The sequence below is a fragment of the Chelonia mydas genome, chromosome 7, assembly GCF_015237465.2.
Source record: "Chelonia mydas isolate rCheMyd1 chromosome 7, rCheMyd1.pri.v2, whole genome shotgun sequence".
NCBI classification, from domain to species: Eukaryota; Metazoa; Chordata; order Testudines; family Cheloniidae; genus Chelonia; species Chelonia mydas.
Window position 1 is genome coordinate 52,553,801 of NC_057853.1, and position 22,867 is coordinate 52,576,667.

At 46.0% G+C, this 22,867-nt stretch overlaps 1 protein-coding gene across 14 annotated transcripts in view; it reads right to left on the minus strand.

Annotated features, from left to right (window-relative positions):
* Positions 1-22,867, minus strand: part of USP54 (ubiquitin specific peptidase 54) — a 251,006-nt gene that overhangs the window by 205,946 nt on the left and 22,193 nt on the right. The window lies entirely within an intron of this gene.

A 22,867-nucleotide genomic window follows, 5' to 3' on the forward strand; every position in this document is an offset into this window, starting at 1 on the left:
CCACTATTTCTTACATGGTTATCAGGCTCTACCATATATCCGCAACCAGGGCCGGATTAACTTTTTGTGGGCCCAGCGCGAAACGTATTTCTGGGCCCCCATGTGGTTGTGATGGACCCCTTCCAAGTGTGGGCCCAGTGTGACAGCACCACTGATGCCATAGTAAATGTAGTATTACCGGAATGGGGATGAAAACATTTATTCAAAAACAAAGTAAGATATTTGAAGCCACACTGAGACCTCCACTCAGCCCATAGAGAACAAACGGGGCTAACATCAATTTACCGAGAATACCATGGAATTTGGTTTGTGTGGGAGGGAGTTTGTTAGTTTTGTCTTTCTTCTTTAAACACTCAGGGCCTGCTTGGGGCTCTGAACACAAGTGCTTAATTAGCACATTTATGAGCCATATTAAGCCTGAATGTAGCAGTCAGTGGTGTCGCACCTGCATCTCCCCACCACCACCACCTCCTCCACCCAAAGATATGTTTTGTAAATACATTTTTTTAAAGGTACTTTGGTACAATAATGTTTATAAAACTTTGGGGCGGAGTGTGGGGAGGAAAATTGCTGGTGCTCATCTTTTGCAGGGAGAAAGGGCCACAGAGGAAAAAAAACACTTTCCCACAAAGGCTACCACAATCCAGCCTCAAGCTCCTACCCCAATCTTCACACCTGGGCTCTCCCCACCGTCCCTCCTACTGTCCCCAACCCACACAACTAACCCCATAACAAAGGTTCTCCTCAATCTCCCAGCTACTGCTCATCCCCCCCCCCCCCCCCCCACACACACGTTCACCCCAGGACTGTCACCTTCCTCTCTTCTACTACACGCCCCCACACTGAGCCAACTCCCACCTTCAACCCAGACTCTACCCTCCCTCCCTCTGCCCCTTCACACCAACCCCCACCTTAACACACTGCTTCTCCTACACACACACACACACACACCCCAGAGTCACCACCAGCTCCCCAATCACACCCTGACTTGTCCCACAACTGCCCCTTTCCCCCAAAACTGGGCTGCAACCCCTCCCCTCCCCATAGTGCAGGGGGACAGTTTCTGGGCATTTCCACTAGCAGGGGGCGTGGCAGCCAGCACTGACAAGCCCCACTGTCACCGCCCCCTCTGCTCCCAGGGACCACAGACAACCAACCCCCACCCTGAAATGCAGGATGGAGACAGTGCCCAGGAGCCCCCGGGCATCATGTTCGCTGGGGGGCTCTCCACAGCTTCCCACCGCCCCAGGAGAGTGGAGGAGACTCGGGGGGGGAGGGGGGGAGCCAGGAGCTCCAAGGGGGAGGGGTGCACAGCAGGATTAGCGCTGTGCACCAGACCATTTCCTTGCTTGGGGTTTCTTTTTGGTCCGCTCCGACCACTTCAGCTGGGGTGGCTGGTAGCATGGTGTTGGGCATTCTGGGACTAGTAGTGCAGCTGGCAGCCCAGGTCCCCAGTGGAACACAGAGGCATGCAAACTACAACTCCCAGCACACGCAGGCCCTTTTTCACCTGCGCACTGTGCTCCCCAGGCTGCTGAGTGTTTCAGCTAGCACTGGGAAGCTGCTGACTCTTCACACTTCTGGGCTGTGGCCCAGGCTGGATTAACTCTTTGTGGGCCCCTTCCAAGTGTGGGCCTGGTGCCATGGTGCCAATGAAGCCATTGTAAACCCAGTACGGTCTGCAAACCCAATGGAGTTCAAACCAAGTACAGAATTGTTTGAACAAACTTCAGCTAAGCCAGTTTCTAGCATGGTTTGGACTATTAGTGTGGACAGACCCAACTGTATTAGAACCCTTGTTTACACACCATTTTATCCCCAAACTGAGTGAGTCTCCTCACATGTTTAGAGCCTATATCAGGAAATAGCTGATCTCTTCCAGCATCTGGGGAGGGACTGAACAGTGTGAGTGACCTGCTAAATGAAATACCACTTGTATGCCTTCTATTTTAGTTCCCATGTAAGAGTCCAGGACTAAACAAAATAATCCTCCCTCTTTTTTCCTTGTGCGCAGGTAATACATTAGTAAGATCATTCACTGCCTCATTACGTGGAGTGGAGTGGCTTACATGTCTCAATGATCCCGAGAGCTATGCTGCCTGGAGTCATGTACTCCCTTAGGGCTACAAGGTCAAGGTCAAGGGCGAAGTTCCAGACAAAGTGTGATACAAGAAGTCCCTAACGGCAGAGCAGATGAAAGATAACTGCACAATGGAAGTGAAACTGTTGTGTAATGTTACAACGGCTGTGAAGAGATGAAGGCTGCAGCAGATAAAGGATCTCCAATCATCATGGTGTCCATGCCATTGGTTTCAAGTCCTCTATCTGTCAAGGATAGCGTGGTGACTGTTGTGCACCAGTCTCCCTACTTTAAAAGAAGTCCCAGACAGGCATCTTCCAGTTTTTGGGAAAACATATTCACAAGTCAAAAGTCCGGTGGCGATCGGCGACAGGAACAGGACAGTGAAATCCAGAAGTTCTAGTCACAGACCGACACATATGCAGTGTGTGTGTGATACAGTCATCTTGCTCGACGACTGAAGCAGGTCGAGCATCTTGGCAGCTGCACCAACAACTGAGCAGTCCTTTTTAGAATCCACTCTGCTCACCCCACATGGGGTGGGGGTTAGAAAAGGTACCCTAAAAACAGTCTTGCCTCTGTTTTTCCTGGCTGGACAGCCGCATCCAGCAGGATCACCACCTCTGCGATCGAAAATATAAGAAACTTTTCAACTTGGAACATACGTACCCCGATGGACAACTCAAACAGCGACCGACCAGAGCGACGTACAGCCATTATAGCTGTTAGGGGGCTTATTCCTTCACCCACTTACTTCCCTGGTCCTTCTCGCATGAACAGAGAGCAACAATACCCGAAGTCCAAAGGTGCAAACAATTCGATGTTTATTGGGGTGAGCTTCCAGCAAGCAGGATTCCAGTTTCCTTCCTTAGTGTCCCCCTTCCCAGCTCTGACACCACAGAGCCTTACCTGTGGCCCTGTTCCCATTCCTGCCCTTACCTAAACACAATTCCAATTTCCCCACCCCCATTCCCTGTTCCCATTTCCCCCCCCCTTACTTTCTGATTGACTGCAGACTATATAGTAAAACTTGAGTTCTGCTTAGCTATACCTTAACCAATCATTTTACTGCAATTTAACCAACCAATCCTAACATATTGTAACATGATTTAACCAATTATATCCCACCACCTTAATTAGTTTACACCCAACAAAATTAATTATACAGCAGACAGAAACAATCACAGAACCAGACAGAGATTATACAAACAATAGGGAAATGGGGACTACAGTGACAGAACAACAAAGAAATGATGATTTCACATCCCAGCTATTGATAAGTGAGTTCTTGCCAGACAGGATGCTATCAAACTAAGTTTCCTTTTACATCTTCTAGGCACTTCCCTTTCTCTGGAGGCGACAGGCATTATCAGCACAGGATTGTATTCCTAACAGCCCAATAGCACCTTATTTCAGTGTGACTAGTTTGGAATGTGAGGATCTGACCATTCGCTTCCCAGCTTACAGCTGCCTCTGCTGCTTAGCCAAAGATCTTAGCCTAAGCACAGGGCCTCAGACGGTCACAGTAAGAGAAGGACCTTACACCAGCAGACAGTGATTTTGATTCTTTCTTTCTTTCTTTCTTTCTTTTATACCTCTACAGCTAGCTAAGTGATAAGAATACACCTAAATTCTTAGAGTATAGGCCTTTACAGACAGGCCTGAATATCTATATCCTAAAATATCATATAAATCTCCCCACTGTATTTTCCACTGAATGCATCCGATGAAGTGAGCTGTAGCTCACGAAAGTTTATGCTCAAATAAATGTTAGTCTCTAAGATGCCACAAGTCCTCCTTTTCTTTTTGCGGATACAGACTAACATGGCTGCTACTCTGAAATATATCCTAACAATAGCTCTTGAATTGAGTTCGTTTAACATTGATATAGCTGCTATGTCCAAAACTAGAAGAGCTGATGGAGGACAAGTAAGGGAGGAGAAAGGAGGATACACCTACTTCTGGAAGGGAAAAATCTATAGATCAGTATCTGATGGGATGATCTGGCCTTAGATGCACTATATAAGTGGAAAATATTATTTAGTATGGCCCACTCCTAAGCAGCACTTTTTGTTCAAACAGAACACAATGACCAGTCCATTTGTGTAAAGCTCCCTTCTCATGGGTTAGCAGGTTTCCAACTCAAAACTTGGCTGCTTTGAAGCTCTGAAGTTTAAGTAGATATCTTGTTACAATAGTAATGTACAAACACATTTTAATGAAGTTGCGGACATGTCAAATAAAAAGTGTAAATAAAATGCCTGCCAACCTGTTATTTTTGCAGGCACAGAAGTTTCTTGTTCCTATTTAATCAAGCACAGCTGGAAGTAACCTGGCCCCAGGGTAAAGAAGAAATCAGGCTGCATATAGTTTTACTAGCAACCATCTCCCTATAAGACCCTATGCCTTTACATAGAACACAATGGGATCATTAAACTGCTACAAGTATACTTCCCAGCCCGCACTGGCCTGCTGCATCCCACATAAAGAGCAAGGCTGCAGTCAAGAGCTTTGGAGTATGGCACTGAAAAATAATTTATGTATTAACAAAGTGTTGACTTTTAGGTTCTTTGGGGCTTTCCAAAAAGAGAGCTGCGGGGGAGGGGGGTGAGCGCATGAAAGCTAGTTATTTCTTGGCATTTTATAAAGTAGATAAATTCCTATATAAAGGTATACAGATGTACAGAGCACCAATTTACCTCAGAACTATTTAAGTAATTGATATTTGTAATTTTACCTGCTTACAACTCTGCCCTTGGTGGAAAATACATTTCTGACTAATGTAATGGCTAAATATATAGTCCAGTGACATGTAAGCCACACCACTCAAGACACCAGGCTTTCAATACTAGCAACCAGAGTGCACCCAACAATCAAAGGTACCAGGGTACTTAAATGTTTACTTCCTACCATTTGCAGTATTATAAGAATAAAAGTTGTTGTTGTTCTTCTAAACCTTGAACAGCATAGGAGCACAGGACTTACTGTAAAATGACTATTTTTCCAGCCTGGGGTTCCAACCCCAGATGACTTACAACAGTGGTTTTCAACCTTTCCAGATTACTGTACGCCTTTCAGGAGTCTGATTGGTCTTACATACCCCATGTTTCACCTCACTTAAAAATTCAGGCCTCTGCTTCAGGCCTGGGCCCCAGCGACTCTAACACAGGCCCTGGCAACCCCATTAAAACGAACTTTCCCACAGTTTGAGAACCGCTGGCATAGTATATAGAATAGTATATACAAGTCACTGTATGAAATTTTAGTTTGCACTGACTTTGCTATTGCACATTACGTAGCCTGTTGTAAAACTAGGCAAATATGTAGATGAGTTGATGTACCCCTTGGAAGACTTCTGCGTACCCTTGGTTGAGAACCACTGATTTAGAACATCCAATTCAGAGGAATTTACCCCAGAGATGAACTTCTGACTTGAGTACGTAGCCTGCTATAGTTGGTGGACAGAGAGGAAAGTGAACACAGGTTAAAAGATAAGTAATTTATTTACAGCAAGATTTTGATTATGTAAATTCCGATTAATTCCATTAACGCCAATAAAGTTATTCTAGATTTACACCAGTGTAGCAGCAATATTTGCCCCAATGACTGCAGATAAAGACCTCTCAAGCAGTCCTGTTTTGAAATTAACAGCAAGGGAGGGATACTTCCTTCAGGAAAATAAATTTCTTTACAGAATTCCAAACAGATATTTGGCAGTGGAATAGTTTACAACCTCAGATTTTTAGAAACCTTGATATATATCAGACACATCAATCGGCAAAAAGGGCAAGAAGATAAGCAAATTGTGATATTAAGTCCAAATAAGCTTTGAGCCAAGCTCAGCATTTCTCAATGAGTGCACAAATGCCAGAGACAGGCATTTGTGCAGCTTCCCCCCCATCCCTCCAAATTCATAATATAAAGTGCATTTAAAAGTTTCTTGTGGAGAAAGGACCAAATCTCCTTCCCTCTCTAAAGCTATCTGGATAATTAGAGAGTTAATGCCTCTAAATATCTGACACGTTAGGTACAACTTTCCAATTTGCAGGTTTGTCATTTGTTTTGGTTTACAGACCACAGATTTGAGAAAGAAGTAAGGGCCTGCATCTGTTTGCCCAGTAGTTTATTACTGTCACCATGACCAGGCCTTAACTGGAGTCAGCTTTGGCCATGGAGGGGGGAGGCGTAAAAGAGTCTTTCAGCACTGGCCCCAGACATGGCTGAATTTTATCCACTATGGTCAGACCACCATGCACAGGACTAGCCTTAGGACTTGGAAAAGCGTCAAGTAGGTGATTTCCCCCACCACCTTTAAAGCCCCACACATTTTTGAAATGCCTTTTCCTGATTGCCCAGCTTGGCAAGCACACTAGCAACTCTGTTGTGTGCAACTGCCCAGCTGACCATGCTGGCTACACACTTCAGACGTGCTGTGGCTTGGAGTAGACAATAAATATTGGATCTTCTGGGCATATGGGGAGAAGAGGCTGTGCAAACACAGCTGCAGACCAGCTGTAGAAATGTTGAAATCTCTGAGCATTAGATTGCTTGGAAGATGCAGGAAAAGGGGAACAACAGGGACCAGCAGCAGTGCTAACAGCAGAAAGCAAAGGAGACAGACAGTCAATCTGGTGCCAAGCTACAGACCTGCTGCTTTTACAAAGAGCTGCATGCCATATTGGTGAAGACCCTACCACTATCCCGCACACTACAGTGGATACTTCTGAGAAGCACAAGCATTTATTTACCTCTACAGTGATGGTAACCCCAACTTACCAGGACATAGCTATTCACTTTGCATTCATTTACTCGTACTAGAAGAGGAAGTGATACAACAAAGAGGTAGGATTATTACCTGCTTTACATTCCCCTGTAGAAATATGCAAGGGGACCATAAGGAGCAGGTTGTTTATGTACGCAGGAATCTCACTTGAATCCTCCTGAGACACCTTGATGAAACATTAAACTACTCTACAATCCTCTCCCAAAGGTTTCTAGGAATGGCAGCGTTATTTCTTGCTGCATGGTAGGACACTTTCCCATGCCAATCAGTGATAACTTCAGCAGGCACTTTTGCAGCAAACAGACCATGGAGACTTAGGGACACCAGCAGCAGCTGTGATCTCTCTGCCTTCATTACCCTCAGGAGTGAGATATTGACTAAAGTCACCACTGTCTGTGGAAAATGGTGCCAGTATTCAATGCCATTACCTTATATTCATAGTTTCATGCAACAGAGCAATTCCCTCCTCATTTCTCTCACCTCTGGGTGGGCCATACTCCATCATGGCTAGTGATCAACGACTCGATGTTTAGTTGGCAACCGGAATCAAGTGGAGTACCCCAGGGGTCGGTCCTGGGGCTGGTTTTGTTCAACATCTGGATTGCAGCCTCAGCAAGTTCGCAAATGACACTAAGCTTGGGAGAGAGGTAGATACATTGGAGGGTAGGGATAGGGTCCAGAGTGACCTAGACAAATTGGAGGATTTGGCCAAAAGAAATCTTATCAGATTCAACAAAGACAAATACAGAATCCTGCACTTAGGATGGAAGAATCCTATACACCGCTACAGGCTGGAAACCGACTGGCTAAGCAGCAGTTCTTCAGAAAAGAACCTGGGGATTACAGTGGACGAGAAGCTGGATATGAGTCAGCAGTGTGCTCTTGTTGCCAAGAAGGCTAATGGCATATTGGGCTGCATTAGTAGGAACATTACCAGCAGATCGAGGGAAGTGATTATTCCCCTCTGTTCGGCACTGGTGAGGCCACATCTGGAGTATTGTGTCCAGTTTTGGGCGCCCACTACAGAAAGGATGTGGACAAATTGGAGAGAGTCCAATGGAGGGCAACAAAAATTATTAGGGGGCTGGGGCACATGACTTATGAGGAGAGGCTGAGGGAACTGGGACTATTTAGTCTGCAGAAGAGAAGGGGGAGGGGGATTTGATAGCAGCCTTCAACTACCTGAAGGGGGGTTCCAAAGACGTTGGAGCTCGGCTGTTCTCAGTGGTGGCAGATGACAGAACAAGGAGCAATGGTCTCCAGTTGCAGTGGGGGAGGTCTAGGTTGGATATTAGGAAACACTATTTCACTAGGAGGCTGGTGAAGCACTGGAATGGGTTACCTATGGAGGTGATAGAATTTCCTTCCCTAGAGGTTTTTAAGCAGGGCTTGAAAAAGCCCTGGCTGGGATGATTTAGTTGGGGTTGGTCCTGCTTTGAGCAGGGGGTTGGACTAGATGACCTCAGTCTCTTCCAACCCTAATCTTCTATGATTCTATTAAAGGTGACCTGCATGAGCACTCTAAAGTAGAAGTGTCAATAAGCAGAGGAGCAAGGGAAGTGAATTCTGAATCTTAACTGTTGCTTTCTGCTGTGACTATACTGACAATGGTACTTCTGTGTACCAAGGGCTCCTCAATCTGTGGAATGTCTGAGTCAGATATTTTAAAAAAAAAAAAAAAAAAAAAAAAAAAAAAAGGAGGGCCCAGAATGACATGATCAATGAGATCCTGTAAGCCACTGCTCCATCCATGAGCAGAGGGCCTGGATGGTGAACATTGCAGATACCCTGGAGAAGGAAAGAGTGGAGAGGAGACAAGCCCAAGAGTCCCAGCAGGAAAAGGAGAGGGAGATGTACCAGGACATATGGGGCTTCCACAGCAGTAATCACAGATGCTGCAGACTCTTGTGGACCTAAAGGTTCAACAATCCTGGCCTTGACTCCCTTTGCAGTCCATGAAAAATTCCATTGCAGCACCATCCAGACCCCTCTACAATATTCCACATGGTACCGGGGCTCTCATCCCTACACCTACTACTCCACCCCAGGGGACACTAAGGACAACCACAGCTCCACAGAGAGGCTTGTGGATGAAGAAACCACAGTTAAAGTCAGGACTGAGCTGGGACAGCACTCCCTCCTCTAAGGAGGTTCCCCAAAATCCAGGGTTTCCCTTCGTGCTTGAAATGCCAACAAGACACCAATCAGGAAAGGAGCAGCAAAGAGAGCAATTCTAATTAGAGTGATGAGGCTCAGCAACAGCCCCAAAGTTATAAGAAAGCTGTAGATGAGCTGTATGATGGGCAGCAAGCAAAGGATGGTAGGCTCTCCCCTCCCAGAAAAAAGAATCCACCCCCTCTTCCCCCGCCCAGCCAGCAAGGTTCCTTGTCCTTTCGAGTCATTTTTATATACTGTACTAAAGAAACAGCTGCCCATGACCCGAGGTGCCATGGGGTAAAGTAGATTTAATGAAACTTTTCATCAAACACCACACTCTGATCCAAACCAATCCCAAGCGTGAATTAGCTGAAAAGAAGTGGCAGTGGCTGGAGAGTTTGAAGAAGAAACAGGAGGCTGAGCAGCACACAGAAAAGAAGCTGGAGGAGGAAAAGAGATGGCAACTGAAGGAGATCAAACTGAATAGGAGACATGTCAATGGAAGGTGCTCCAGACTCATGAATAGGTGGAGCAGATGGAAGAGAAGAAAAGACAGAGGAAGAGAAATTTGCTCAGTTTGACAAGAAGAGAATGAAGAGGTTGGAGGAGACTGTGGTAGAGACGGTAAAGAAGATGGGTGATGCTGAGGCCCCGCACAGACAAGACAAGGAGGCCCAAAAACAGAAAGCACTACAACTGGAGGAGGAATGCTGACACAAAGGGCTGATGCTGAAAAAGAGAGGAGGAGAAGCAGCAAGGGCAAATGAAGAAGATCACAGAATTGAGACAGGCATGCTTGTCATGCTACAGCCTGCTGCAGGAGCCTGCTCCAGGGGGAACTGTGCTTTATCTGTAAAGAAAGAGGGATCAGGGCTCACACAGAGCACACCATGCACAAAATGCCATTTTGCAGAGAACGCTGCACCACCCCCGCCAGCGTGACTTTGCACACACAGTGCACAGAGAACACCATAACTGAAGGCAGGAGGGGCAGCAGCAGCAGGAGGTGATTGCTAGCTCTAAGCCAGAGAGCTGAAGCCAAGGGCCAGAGAGGGCTGAACGCTTGGGAGCAGCAGAGGGGCTTACCCACCAAAATCTCCACAACCAAAGAGTTGAACCCAGGGGACCAGTGAGAGAGCCAGGGGTGTGAGGGATGCTCCCCCAACAAACAGGCTGTGGAGTTCATGGTGGGAAGAGCAGGGTTGCATTCTGGCTGGAAGGGCTGTCCTGGCAGTGGTACAGAAGAGGACTGATGAGGAGCATGAGTGTGGTGGACACCACCAGAGTATGGTATAGAAGGACTTCAGTGAGAGAGGCCGGTGTGGTTGTCTGCTGGGAAGAGCACGGTTTTGAGGATTATATACAATTGAGGTGGGAAATGGACTATATTTGGGACTTTTGTTGAGGATTCAATTAACTATGTTTTGGTAATTAACTCGACCCAAGGAGGTGTATTATTTAAGCAAGAGAGCCTGAAGTGGATTTACTGGGGGAATCTGAACGGGGAAACTGAGGCAGGCATGTCTGTCACGCCATGGTCTGCTGCAAGAGGGCGCTCTAGGCAGGGCTGCCTTCTGACAGGGGACTGTGGAGATTTTAAAACAAACTTCAAATTACCATATACAGATTTGTGTTTATCACAGTTTTTAATCCAGTGATAAATCTATTTCATCAAGCAGAAGTTCGTAGGAAAAAGTGGGGGAGGAGGTACCCATACTAACTCATTAGAATTTCACAACCAACATCTCCTCTGTTACAAAACAAAGTGTCTTCGTATAAAAGTTACAGTTTAAAAGATTGTAATTCTGAAATACTGACAACAGAAACAAATCTGTTTTCAGTTAAAACTTCCTGCAGACAGTCTCAACTCAGGAAAGGATTTAGTCACAACTCAAAATAATATAAATGCTAATTTAAAAAAATTATGAATTTGGAATGCTTTGTGTGTTCATGTGACTCAAACATTGACATTTAATTATTAGTCCCTAATATGATCAAACTGCTTTCAGAATTTAAAACAATAAGACTCATGGCCAACGACAGAAAGGCTTTTTACCACCACAACATAAGTTTAGTCCACCACAGGTCTGCAGTGCTCTTACTAGATTTGGAGACAACACACACAAACTCCCATACAGGTAATGCAACTCCCTGCACTTTTTAGGCAGAGTTATCAACTGTTGCAAAAGAGAAACAGACATCTGCATGTCTGAGCTTAGCCTTTCAAGTTCCCCTTTACTACATATTCCTTTTCCCATGCATCAGAGACCAAGATCTACTAGAAATTTCACATTCTATTAACACAAAAATAAACTTCATTTACCAACAGTGAAGATTGTATCAGGTTGCACTCAACTAACACAAAATTTTGAAAACATGGCAAAATAAAGTGAAGGGAAAGGTCTTCTGCATTCCTTGCCATGTTCATATTGCCTACAACAGCACAGTTGACACATTAACACTTCATAAGGCATTCACCCCCATCTCCAACAGTTACCGAAAAGCAGTATGTACCCCAGCATCATCTAACACACACTCTAACACAAAACCTTAGCAACAACTTCAGTAACATTAAAGCAGACAACCTTTCCACATGCACAAACTGGGTGTTAGTTCAATATGCTGATCAGACAATACAAGAGCGTATGACACTGCCATTGATGTTCTGAGGTACAATGCCCCACAGGTACTTCACCCAGATGACCCACACGCACTATCTAGAGCCACTTGATGCCGGAAAACCATCACCAACCTCTCCCAGAGATAGAGCTGGGGGAGGGGAGGAGGCATTGGAACTGGCTGCTACCTGAGAGGCAGCAGCAGGGGAGAAGAGGACTGTGCTGAGACTCCCAGTCCTCCTAGAACATCAGTTCTCAAAGTTTTGTATTGGTGACCCTTTTCACAAAGCCCCCTTTTAAATTAAAAACACTTGTTTTATATTTAACACTATTTTAAATGCTGGAGGCAAAGCCGGGTTTGGGAGTGGAGGCTGACAGTTCGGGCGCCCCCCATGGAATAACCTCACAACCCCTGAGGGGTCACGGCCCTCAATTTGAGAACCCCTGTCCTAGAACAAACAGCAGGATTTCCCCTGTTCTCTGAGCAGAGGCTCAATACAAATGAATATGCAATACAAATTTAATTAGATACTGGAGCAGAGTTCTTGGAGAGTCCGATCTGGAGATCTTGCCATTACTTGTTTCATCTCGTACATGAGAGCTGCTCTACATGGACCAGTTCCAAATTATTTTAGCTCATGGTGCATTCTTTGTCAGTTATATTTTACAACTTTCTTGTTCAACCACTGCATTATTTCACCAATTTAATTTTCAGTACTGCAACAATTTCTTTTCATTCTAGAAAGAGAAACAGTCATTGTTAATTCTGCATATATCATTTTCAAACGCTATTCCATGTCCAATCTATCGCAGCAAGGAACCTTTCAGTCTGGGCCAAGCTCAGCACACAAATACAGGAATAAGAACAGAAGTACTTGTGGCACCTTAGAGACTAACAAATCTATTTGAGCATAAGCTTTCGAAAGCTTATGCTCAAATAAATTTGTTAGTCTCTAACGTGGCACAAGTACTCTTGTTCTTTTTGCAGATACAGACTAACACGGCTGCTACTCTGAAATACAGGAATGTGGCCATGCACATCGGAGAGCTGTGCAGCCACTCCTTGTTATCCCAAGCCTGCATTATGATGCAATCCCACCAGTCAGTGCTAGTTTCTCAGGCCCAGAAGCAGTGTTCCACCATCTGCAGCTACTTCAGGAATGCTACTAACAACCTTGAATTGGCTCTTGCTACGTCCCACAGCAATCTGTCCTCCAAAGAATCAAAACCCTCGACAGATCATTGTCCACACAACTTTGTTTGGCTTCGTCTTTTTAAACAAATCTGTGATTGCAGATACAATAGCTTCAAATCTACACACAAGTTGGCGGTCGTAATTAACTAAGACTATGAAAGACTCGACCTGCTTTTTGGTTAGAGGCACAGGCCAATAGCTTCTCCTTTCAAGGGATCAGGAGAGATCTGACTACCCCATACCCAATGGAACTTTGACTGCTCCAATTTTACATTTAGATGTCTTTATAGTCAGACCTACATCTCTGAGTTTTACCGGTGCAATTCCAGGATGTTTCATATGATTTGACCAAGAGCTGCTGCAATGTCATAAAAATAGGCAGGCCCTCATGAAGTCCTGAAATCTGTTTAACCCTCAGCTGACCAGCCTCTGAAAAGTAGGTCCTGCACTAATGAATCTGAAAGGTAATATTTTGAACTCATACAATCCCCTATCAATAATAAAAGCAGATTTTTTTCTGTGCATCTTCATCAAAAGGGATCTGCCAATAACCTTTCACAAGGTCAGACATGCTAACACATCTAGCTTTGCTCAAAACATCAAGCATATCATCAATTCTGAGCACAGGATATGCATCAAGAACAATGACAGCACTGAGTTTTCTATAATAAACACGAAACGTTAGTTATCTTTCTTAGGGTCCAAGACAACTGGTGATGTCCAGGGACTGCCAGACTCTTTAATCACCCCCCCCCCCGCCATGTTTGAATTTGCTTTTGTAACTTGCCAGTGGTATGGTAGGTCTGACTGGGCACATGATGATTTAATGAATCATCACGAGTCCTTGCTGGAGAACACTTGCTTGTATGCTTGCAGCGCAGACATTACCTCTGACTTTTCAGCTAGTTTTAACCGACGGCATACCTCAATATTTAAAAGTAGCCAATGACTTTGGCATTCAGCCGTCAAATCAATGAGGTATGATGCCTCAGTTTCTCCTTCAACACTACAAATCATGTTTACCATTGATTCCCGACTGTGATAAGCTTTAAGCCTATTCATATGTGTACCAACTACTTTAGTGGGAGGCCTTTTAACATATGTACAGTCATTCACCTCTTCTAAAACTTCAACAGGTCCCTCCCATGAGTTTTGCATTTTGTTATTTTCCACAGGGATAAGCACCAACACCAACTCCCTTACTTCAAAAAAAAAAAGCACATTTATCAAACCACACCTTTTGTTTGGTTCAGCTTTGAGTGAGGTTAGTTTGAACTACATCTATCCACCATGTGTCTCAACTCTTTTCAGAACCTTTGTACATATTCAGTCACTGGCTCCCCCTCTGCCTCAGTGTCTCCTTTCCATAAGTCTCTGAGCTCTAGGGGTCCTCTCACTTTCCTTTCATTGAGAAGATCAAATGGGTCAATCCCTGTAGACTCTTGGGGCACTTGCCTATAAGCAAACAACACATAAGGTAACATTTCATCCCAGGCCTGGGCCCAAATGTTGGCCTACATCCCCAGCATGGATCTCAGTGTCCCATTGAAGCTCTCCGCAAAACCATTTCTCTCTGGGAACATTTGTCTTTAGCTGTTTCACTCCACACAACTCCCATAATTCACTGACTAGCTGTGACAGCAAATTTGGCCCACGATCTCTTTAGGGCAGTGGTCCCCAAACTTTTCAGGGTCACACCCCACCCCTCCCAGCCAGGGCTGAGTAAGGCTGTGGCTGCGGGGGAGGGAAGGGAAGGGAAGACAGACAGAAGTAAAAAAGCCAAGGCTGGGCACTGGGCCAGGAGCTGAGCGTGGGAGCAAAGCTGCAGCTGGGCCATAGTGGGGGCTGGGGCAGGAGCAGAGCTGGGGGAGAGGCTGGATGGTGCTCCCTCCCCGCTCCCCATGAAGGCTGGCCCAAGCCCACTGTGTCCCCACAAACGTTCCTCTGCATGCCCCTACGGGGCGTGCCCCACAGTTTGGGGACCTCTGCTTTAGGGAAACGCAGTCTATTGAAAATAGCAAAAAGAGCTTTTGCCACATAGTCAGCTTCTATTTTAGAGCTACTGCCTCTGGATATCTAGTGGCAAAATCCACCACCACCAAGATCTGGTGCCCCATGGGTGTAGTTTGAAGGGATGGGGGGAGCACACGGAGTCACATGCCACTGCCCCCTCCCCCTGTCCCCCAATTTCTGGGAGTGCCAATCTGCTCTTGCAGGGCTTGCTCTACTACGCCTGCTGGGAAGGGGGGACTGTCTTACCCACACTGCACCTCTTCCCCCTCCTCCCCGCCATTTCTGGCTCACTCGGCCCCTCTCCCTGGCAGCTGAGTGGGGAGCAGAACGGAGCTATTTCTGCTGGGTGAGGGTGGCCACTGCGGGTTGATGCCTCTGCAACTGGATGCTGCCTCCTGGGTTCTAGTGCCCATCTTCGCCACCTTCTACATGTGCTGGGCACCCTGCATGGCTACCATCCTGTTTCCCGTACAGGTGAGCAGGGCAAGGGGGTCAGGTGGGAGAAATGGGGAGGGGGAGAGACGAGGCAGTTGGAAAGGGGGTGGGATAGGACGGGGTAAGAGAAGGGGATGGAGGGGTTGGGCAGAGGAATGTGTGGGCCAGGGAGGAAGAGGGAGCCCAGAATCCAGTGTCCCATTGGCAGCAGCCACAGCAGAAAGGCGGGCGGAGCAGCACCAAGAGGCACCAAAACAGCAGCATCTCTGCAGCAGCCTGTGCCAGATTTGCCACAGCTCAGGTCACTACAGCAAACAGCAGTAGCAGCAGGGGCTTCCCTATTAAACCAGCCCATTTCCCCCCACCGCAGCTACCATTCCAGGAATGGGGGAGAGAGAGCCAGGGGCTTCAGCATGCAGGCATATGCTGCCCTCCCAAATATAGCAGTCAAACTATGCCTATGCTCTGATCCCAAGCAATGAGCAAAAAGTCAGTCATGGGCTAGCAACATTAACTCCCCATGGTGGTGGGCAGGCACAACTAGTTGCTTGTAAGGATTCCCACAGCTTTTGTCCTTCCCCATGGCAGTATCTCTGCTCTATCATCTAGTCCAGTGGTCCCCAACCTTTTTGTGGCCAATAGCACATTCATGTTTTCAGAAGAGTGTGGTGGGCGCCAACAATTTTTGAAGGCTTATTTTGTATTTGTACATTAAATAATACGAAAAAAATATTTAATATTACATAATATATGAATCCATAAGCTAAAAAAGGTAATTTTACATGTAAAAGGTATTAAATTATTCAGCAATTACTCTTTCACCTTACTATGTGAATTTGCTCTTTATCTGCCTGTAAGAAAAATTAAGGAGTTTTTACAAAATAAATATCAAATAGTTTTCATCTTATTTTAAAAAAGTAAAATTATTTTTTGATTGGACAGTTTTTTGGAAAAATGTAGACTAGCTGTAGCAGAAAGTGAGGCTAGTAATATTTCAGTCCTATATATAAAACATTGTTGAACTGCTGGTTCAAATATATTTATTATTCTTACTTTAACACAGATAGCCAGTTATGGTTAATTAAAAAATATTCTTTGTATTGTTACTTGTATCTGGATTTCAACAAACACACACACACACACACACGTTAATCATACGCGCTCATCAGCACTTAATGGAAAATAAGTATCATTAATTCATGTGGTTTTTCTAATAAAGTCTGTGTGATTTTTGGCAATGCATTTCTTCAGCCAATTTTTCGTAGTTGGGAGAGTAGGATGATATTCCAGTTCGTAAGCAATCGTCAAGATGGGCATCTGTAAGCCGAGATCTGTATTTTGATTTTATGATGTTCATTGTTGAAAACAGAACTTCACGTAGATAAGTGGAACCGAAATAAGATTTTATTTTGTATGCTACATTTTTTAAAGTAACTTTAGGAAACTTTTTTCGGTCAACCAGATTCCAAAAGTTTTCATCTGTTGCACAGGATTTTAGAACAATATCATTTTGAAGGTCCAAAATCTCCAGTTCCACGTCTTCTGTTCTTACTTGAATGAGACTCGCAATTGATGTAGCCATTTCTGTTACCTCTATTTGGCAAGTAAAAGGATTCACAAGAAAGGCAACTACAGGCTCAGTGATGGTGAACTGTTGAAATCTCTTTTCAAATTGTTCCAGAAGTGTTTGAATGTGGATAACAAATGGTGATGGGTTAAAATCACTGTCACATACCATTTTCTTCATACTTGGGAAATGTACGAGAGACTTCATCTTCACATGTGACATCCACAAGATCAGTTTTGCTTTGAATGATTTTACAGAACCTGTCTTTTCCCTAGAGCTCAAGATTTTAAATGTTCAATTTGTCAGTGATGTCGGCAAGAAAAGCCAAGTCCATTAACCAGCTGGAGTCTTCTAGTTGCTCGAAGTTCTGATTTGTGGACTTGTGGCAGTTATGGTGAGGATGGTATTTAGTGACTTCACCGTAAAAGAAGAATTACTAAAAGTACTGCCTATGAAAGGGCGAACAAAGGGTGAGGACATCTATACGGTGAAGTCACTAAATACCATCCTCACCATAACTGCCAACTGCACTGTATCCGATATATCTGTCAACTTATCGAACTGCAGTGAAAACCAGTCACATATTTCCAAGTCATCTTTTAGCTGAGTTTACATGTCGCTTGAAATTGCATGTATCCTCCTCATAACTGCAAATCTTGTATTGGCGACAAAAATCTCATGCTTGTTAGGAAATCCTTGAAACAGGAAATCAGCACCAGTCAAAAATGCTTCCTTCAACAATTCACCATCTTGAAAGTGTTTTTTCTTCTTTGCGAGCAGACGATCAATTTTAAAGGAAGCAACAGTAGCACTTTTAGACTTTACCACTTGCCTAGTGAAAACAGATTGCTGGGCAGATAGAAGAAAATTAATCAACTCAAATCAAACCTCTCTCAACTCAGATTTAAGTGAATGGCTAATGTCAAAAGAGCCGTGATTAGTTTGGAAATGGAATTCGACATTATGTTTTTTCGGCACTGTAACAGTACCACTGCACAATAAGCAAACACATTTCCCTTTATTTTCAATAAAACAATAGGATTCTTCCCACTCCGCACTGAAATAATACGTACATTGTCTTTTATTTGAACCACGCATTAGGGAGCAAAACGTTAAAAAAAAAAATGACAAAGCATGAGAAAACAGAAGTATCAGTGCAGTGGAAGAATACTCACATACAGGGCCGGCTCCAGGCACCAACAGAGCAAGCACATGCCTGGGGCGTCACATGCTAAGGGGTGGCATTCCGTCCATTCTTGGGGCAGCAGAGTCCGAGCAGGTTGTTCCCCCCCACCACCCCGCTTCGGCAGTTTGGGCAAGTGTTGGGGTTTTTTTTGCGCTTTGGCAGTTCGGGTGGCGGCAGTCCAAGAAGCCTTGGGGGGGGGGGGCAAGTTCTGGGCAGCGCGGAGAGAAGCCGCGGCCCCGCGCCTGCCAGACTCTTAACCGTACTCCTCCTTCCCAGGTTAAAATGAAGTGCACCTGCTTTACACCAGGCTTCTACACAACCTCCTCTCCTTGCATGGCTTGCAGTCACTGGATCCTTTAGCTTGCATATATCAGCTAGATCAGCAGGTTTCTGGACTGAGTCCATGGGCTTATCCCAGATAGCCTGTCTGATCTCCTCTGAACTCATACTGAGGAACCGTTTCTCAATTAAGAGATCAAACAACTGGTCATAATTCTCTGCCTCCTTCCCTTTGGCACTTTTTCTCATCAAATCTCAAAATTTATACACATTCTCTATGACTCATCTTATCATTCATCCTGAGACATCTAAAATTTTACTCTATATACTTCAGGAGTAATTTGAAACCTTTGCAATGCAGCCATGGTGAACACGCCCTTGGGGGAGGCTAGCCCCCTACCCCTCAGCTCTCTGCCTGAGGCCCTACCCCTTCTGCTCCCCTGCCAGAGCCCGGAGCACGCCACCCTGCCACAGCCACTGTGCCCCCCCATTCCCAGCGCTGGGTGGGCTGGTAGCGCAGCTGGAGGACCCCTGGCCCCAGCATGGTCCCAGTGCTGGAAGGACAGGTGGCATGCTATGGTCTTGCACACCATGGCCCCCAGACTGCCCAGCCTCTAGGCCACAGAAAGGAGGGAGCAGCAGGGGGCCTGGTGGAATATGGGCGGGGCCATGTTAGGCTGTTTGGGGAGGCATGGCCTCTCCCTACCAACAATACCTGCTGCCCATGAATACAGCCTCTTTAAACTCACCTTTTTCAATGCCCGTTCAATTGGTATTTCATTAACTATATTTAATGCTTTACCTGACAGCTTAGTAATCAAAGTTGGGACTTTTTTGTCCTCTAGAACTTTATGCATCTCATGTAACATTACAAAAGTAGTATTCTTCAATATTCTTCTGCTTCTTCGTATGCAGGGCACAACCTGTCCCAGCTGGGTGCTCCTTAGGGAGAGACAGCACTTGTGGCATCCATCCATACTTGTCCCTCGCGTCCAAGTTATACAACTTCTCCTTCTCTTGCAGCTCCATGGCTTGTTGTTGTGCAGCTGTTTCCTTCTCCTCTTTCTTCCTTTTAGCATCCAGGACCTGCCAGTGTGCTTTTTCTTGCTGATGCTTTTCTGCCTCCCTTTCCTTGGCTCTCAGGTCAGCTTCCCTGGCTGGTGCATCTGCTTCCCATTTGGGCAGTCAAAGTCCTTTTCTAGGGTTGTCAATCTTCCAATTGCAGAAAACTGAACACCCTTGCCCTGACCCTTCCCCGAGGCCCCGCCCCGCTCACTCTATCCCCCCTCCCTCCCTAGCTCTCCCCCACCCTTGCTCACTTGTTCATTTTCACTGGGCTGGACCAGAGGGTTGGGGTGCTGGACAGGGTGAGGGCTCCAGCTGGGGACAGTGATGAGGGGCTTGGGGTGCAGGAGGGGGCTCTGGGCAGGGGCCAAGGGGTTCAGAATGTGGGAAGGTGCTCCAGGCTGGGGCAGGGGATGAGGGCTCCATCTAGGGATGCAGGGTCCGTGGCATGCCAGAAGTGAGGAGTTCTGAGTGTGGGAGGGAGCTTCGGGCAAGGGTTGGGGTGCAGGAGGGGGTGGCGCCAAGGATGAGGGGGCTCGGGGCTGGGTCTGAGGGGTTTGAGTGTGGGAGGGGGCTCAGGGCTGGGGCTAGGGGTTGGGATGCAACAAGGGGTGCGAACTCTGGGAGGGAGTCTGGGTGCAGGAGAGGGCTGGGGCAGGGGTTTGGGGTGCAGGGCACAGGGAGGGAGTTTGGGTGTGGTAGAGGGCTCAGAGCTGGGGCAGCAGTTTGGGGTGCAGGAGGGGGTGCAGGCACCAGGCCGTGCTTACCTCAGGCAGCTCCCAGAAGCAGCGGCATGTCCCTGCGGCTCCTAGGCGGAGGCATGGCCAGGCGTCTCCACACGCTGCCTCATCTGCAGGTGCCACCCCCGCAGCTCCCATTGGCCATGGTTCCCGGTAAATGGGAGCTGGTGCTCAGAATGGGGGCAGTACACAGAACTTCCTGGCTGCCCCTGAACCTAGGAGCCGGAGGAGGGACATGCCACCACTTCCAGGACCCAGGGTAGGCAGGGAGCCTGCCTTAGCCCCACTGCGCCACCGACTAGACTTTTAGCGGCCCGGTCAGCTGTGCTGACTAGAGCCTCCAGGGTCCCTTTTTGACCGGGCATTCCAGTCAAAAACCAGACATCTGGCAAGCCTATCCTTCTCTATATTAGCCATTTCCATCCTTTTAGTCCACTCTGCCACATTCAACTTCTGTAACTCTATCTCAGCCAGTTTGAGTTGTGTGGCTACCTCATTGAGGACTGTCTTTGCCCTCATTTCCTTGAGCATGTCTACTCATTTTTACACTTCCTTTTTTCCCCTTTCCTCACCCAAAATAAAAATTAAAAAAAAAAAAAAAAAAAAAGATAGAAAGTAATAAAACTGTAACCAACGTCTTCACTTGAGAATCACTTAATTTTACCAGTGCTTGAAGTTAAAACCTCATTTAAAATAGTAAGCTGTGTGTAAATTCTGTTTGACTGCACCAGTGTAACGTTACTGGGGATACACTGCGGCTCTCAGATCTGGATCTCTTTATATTTCAAAGTTTGTCTTTGTTTCCGAGGTCAAACTGATCCCCTGGAGTTTAGTCTCCTGTCTCCTCCACAATGCCGACTTCATCTTCATTAAGGGGTTCCCTGGTGTGCTCCCACATGATGTTTCCTGCTGCAATTTTACAGTGTAAGTGTTCTTTCTTCAATCTTCTATTCAAATGAATAGAACATTGAATTTGGCCATATCTGGTCTGAGGTGTTGGCCTCTTTACTTTGTCTAGAGAAAAATTGTTTATCAGCTCCCCCGACATGCCCGGTTTAAACAAACATGTTTTAGCCACAGACTTTAAAGCATAACATCAGTGAGTATCCATAAGTCCACACACAGCATTGCCACATACATTTCACAATGACATTACTGTCCAGTGCATTGTTACTTTTGAAATGACGACTTACAAGGCAGTACAAATAACATCGCAGTACTGTTTAGGGCAGGGGTCAGCAACCTTCGGCACATGGCCCATTAGGGTAATCCGCTGGCGGGCTGCGAGACATTTTGTTTACGTTGACCGTCTGGAGGCACGGCCCCTCGCAGCTCCCAGTGGCCACGGTTCACCGTTCCTGGCCAATGGGAGCTGCGGAAAGCCGCGGGCCGCAGGGACATGCTGGCTGCCACTTCCCGCAGCTCCCATTGGCCAGGAACGGCAAACCAAGGCCACTGGGAGCTGCAAGGGGCCATGCCTGCGGACAGTCAACGTAAACAAAACGTTTCATGGCCCGCCAGCAGATTACCCTGATGGGCCGCATGCCAATGGTTGCTGATCCCTGGTTTAGCGTGTGAACAAAGGAATGTCAAGGATCATAGGCTCACAACAGTATCTGCTGGCGCACCTGAATGTCAGTTCACATAAGCAAAGACACCACAAAAAACAACATGCACTTGGAATGCAGAAAACCCAGAGCTTACAGTTGAGAATTCTCAGAGCTTTCCTTTAACATGGGAACAGCATTTCCATTGTTACAATGAAGTAAATAAGGAAACTTGTGTATGTGTTAAACAACTGAGGCCACTCAGAACCATAAGCATGGCTGCCGCCTATGCCATTACAATCAGCATGAACATGGTAATTTATTCACTTCTTTGCATAATAATATGGGTCCTGTGTTTAGCATTCATGTGAATGCTCAAATTAATTCTGACATGTTGAGTAACCACTGGAAGAAGAGAAATCCATGACCAGGAAGCTGTAAAAATGCTGCATACTTTTTAAACTGCATCCCCTCTCCAAAAAAAAAGAAAGGAGGAGGGAATGGAAGCAAGAGAAAGTTGAAATACAGCAAACAAACATTTTTTACAACAGCATATATACTAAACAGTTTGAACTAGAAACAGTTAAATTGATGGTAAATTTTACACTCTGTTGTAAAAATCCAAATGCAAATAAACTGAGGATTCCTAAATAAAAACAAACAAACAAACAAAACTATGTTTAATTAGAATCCTCTTCTGTATTTTGAATTTCAGACTCCCAGAATTTCCAAATAAAGCCAGGGAGTTCCAAATAAAGTTTCACATAAAACTTGCTTTGTATGCATGGATGAGAAACGAGCATCTCGTATATGAACAAGGTCAGCTCCCAGACTGCTGCGCTGGGCATCACAAAATGGGGAAGAGATGGCCAGCCCTCTGTGGAGATAGAGGTGGTTAGGGACTATTTAGAAAAGCTGGACGTGCACAAGTCCATGGGGCCGGACGAGTTGCATCCGAGAGTGCTGAAGGAATTGGCGGCTGTGATTGCAGAGCCCTTGGCCATTATCTTTGAAAACTCATGGCGAACGGGGGAAGTCCCGGATGACTGGAAAAAGGCTAATGTAGTGCCCATCTTTAAAAAAGGGAAGAAGGAGGATCCTGGGAACTACAGGCCAGTCAGCCTCACCTCAGTCCCTGGAAAAATCAGGGAGCAGGTCCTCAAAGAATCAATCCTGAAGCACTTACATGAGAGGAAAGTGAT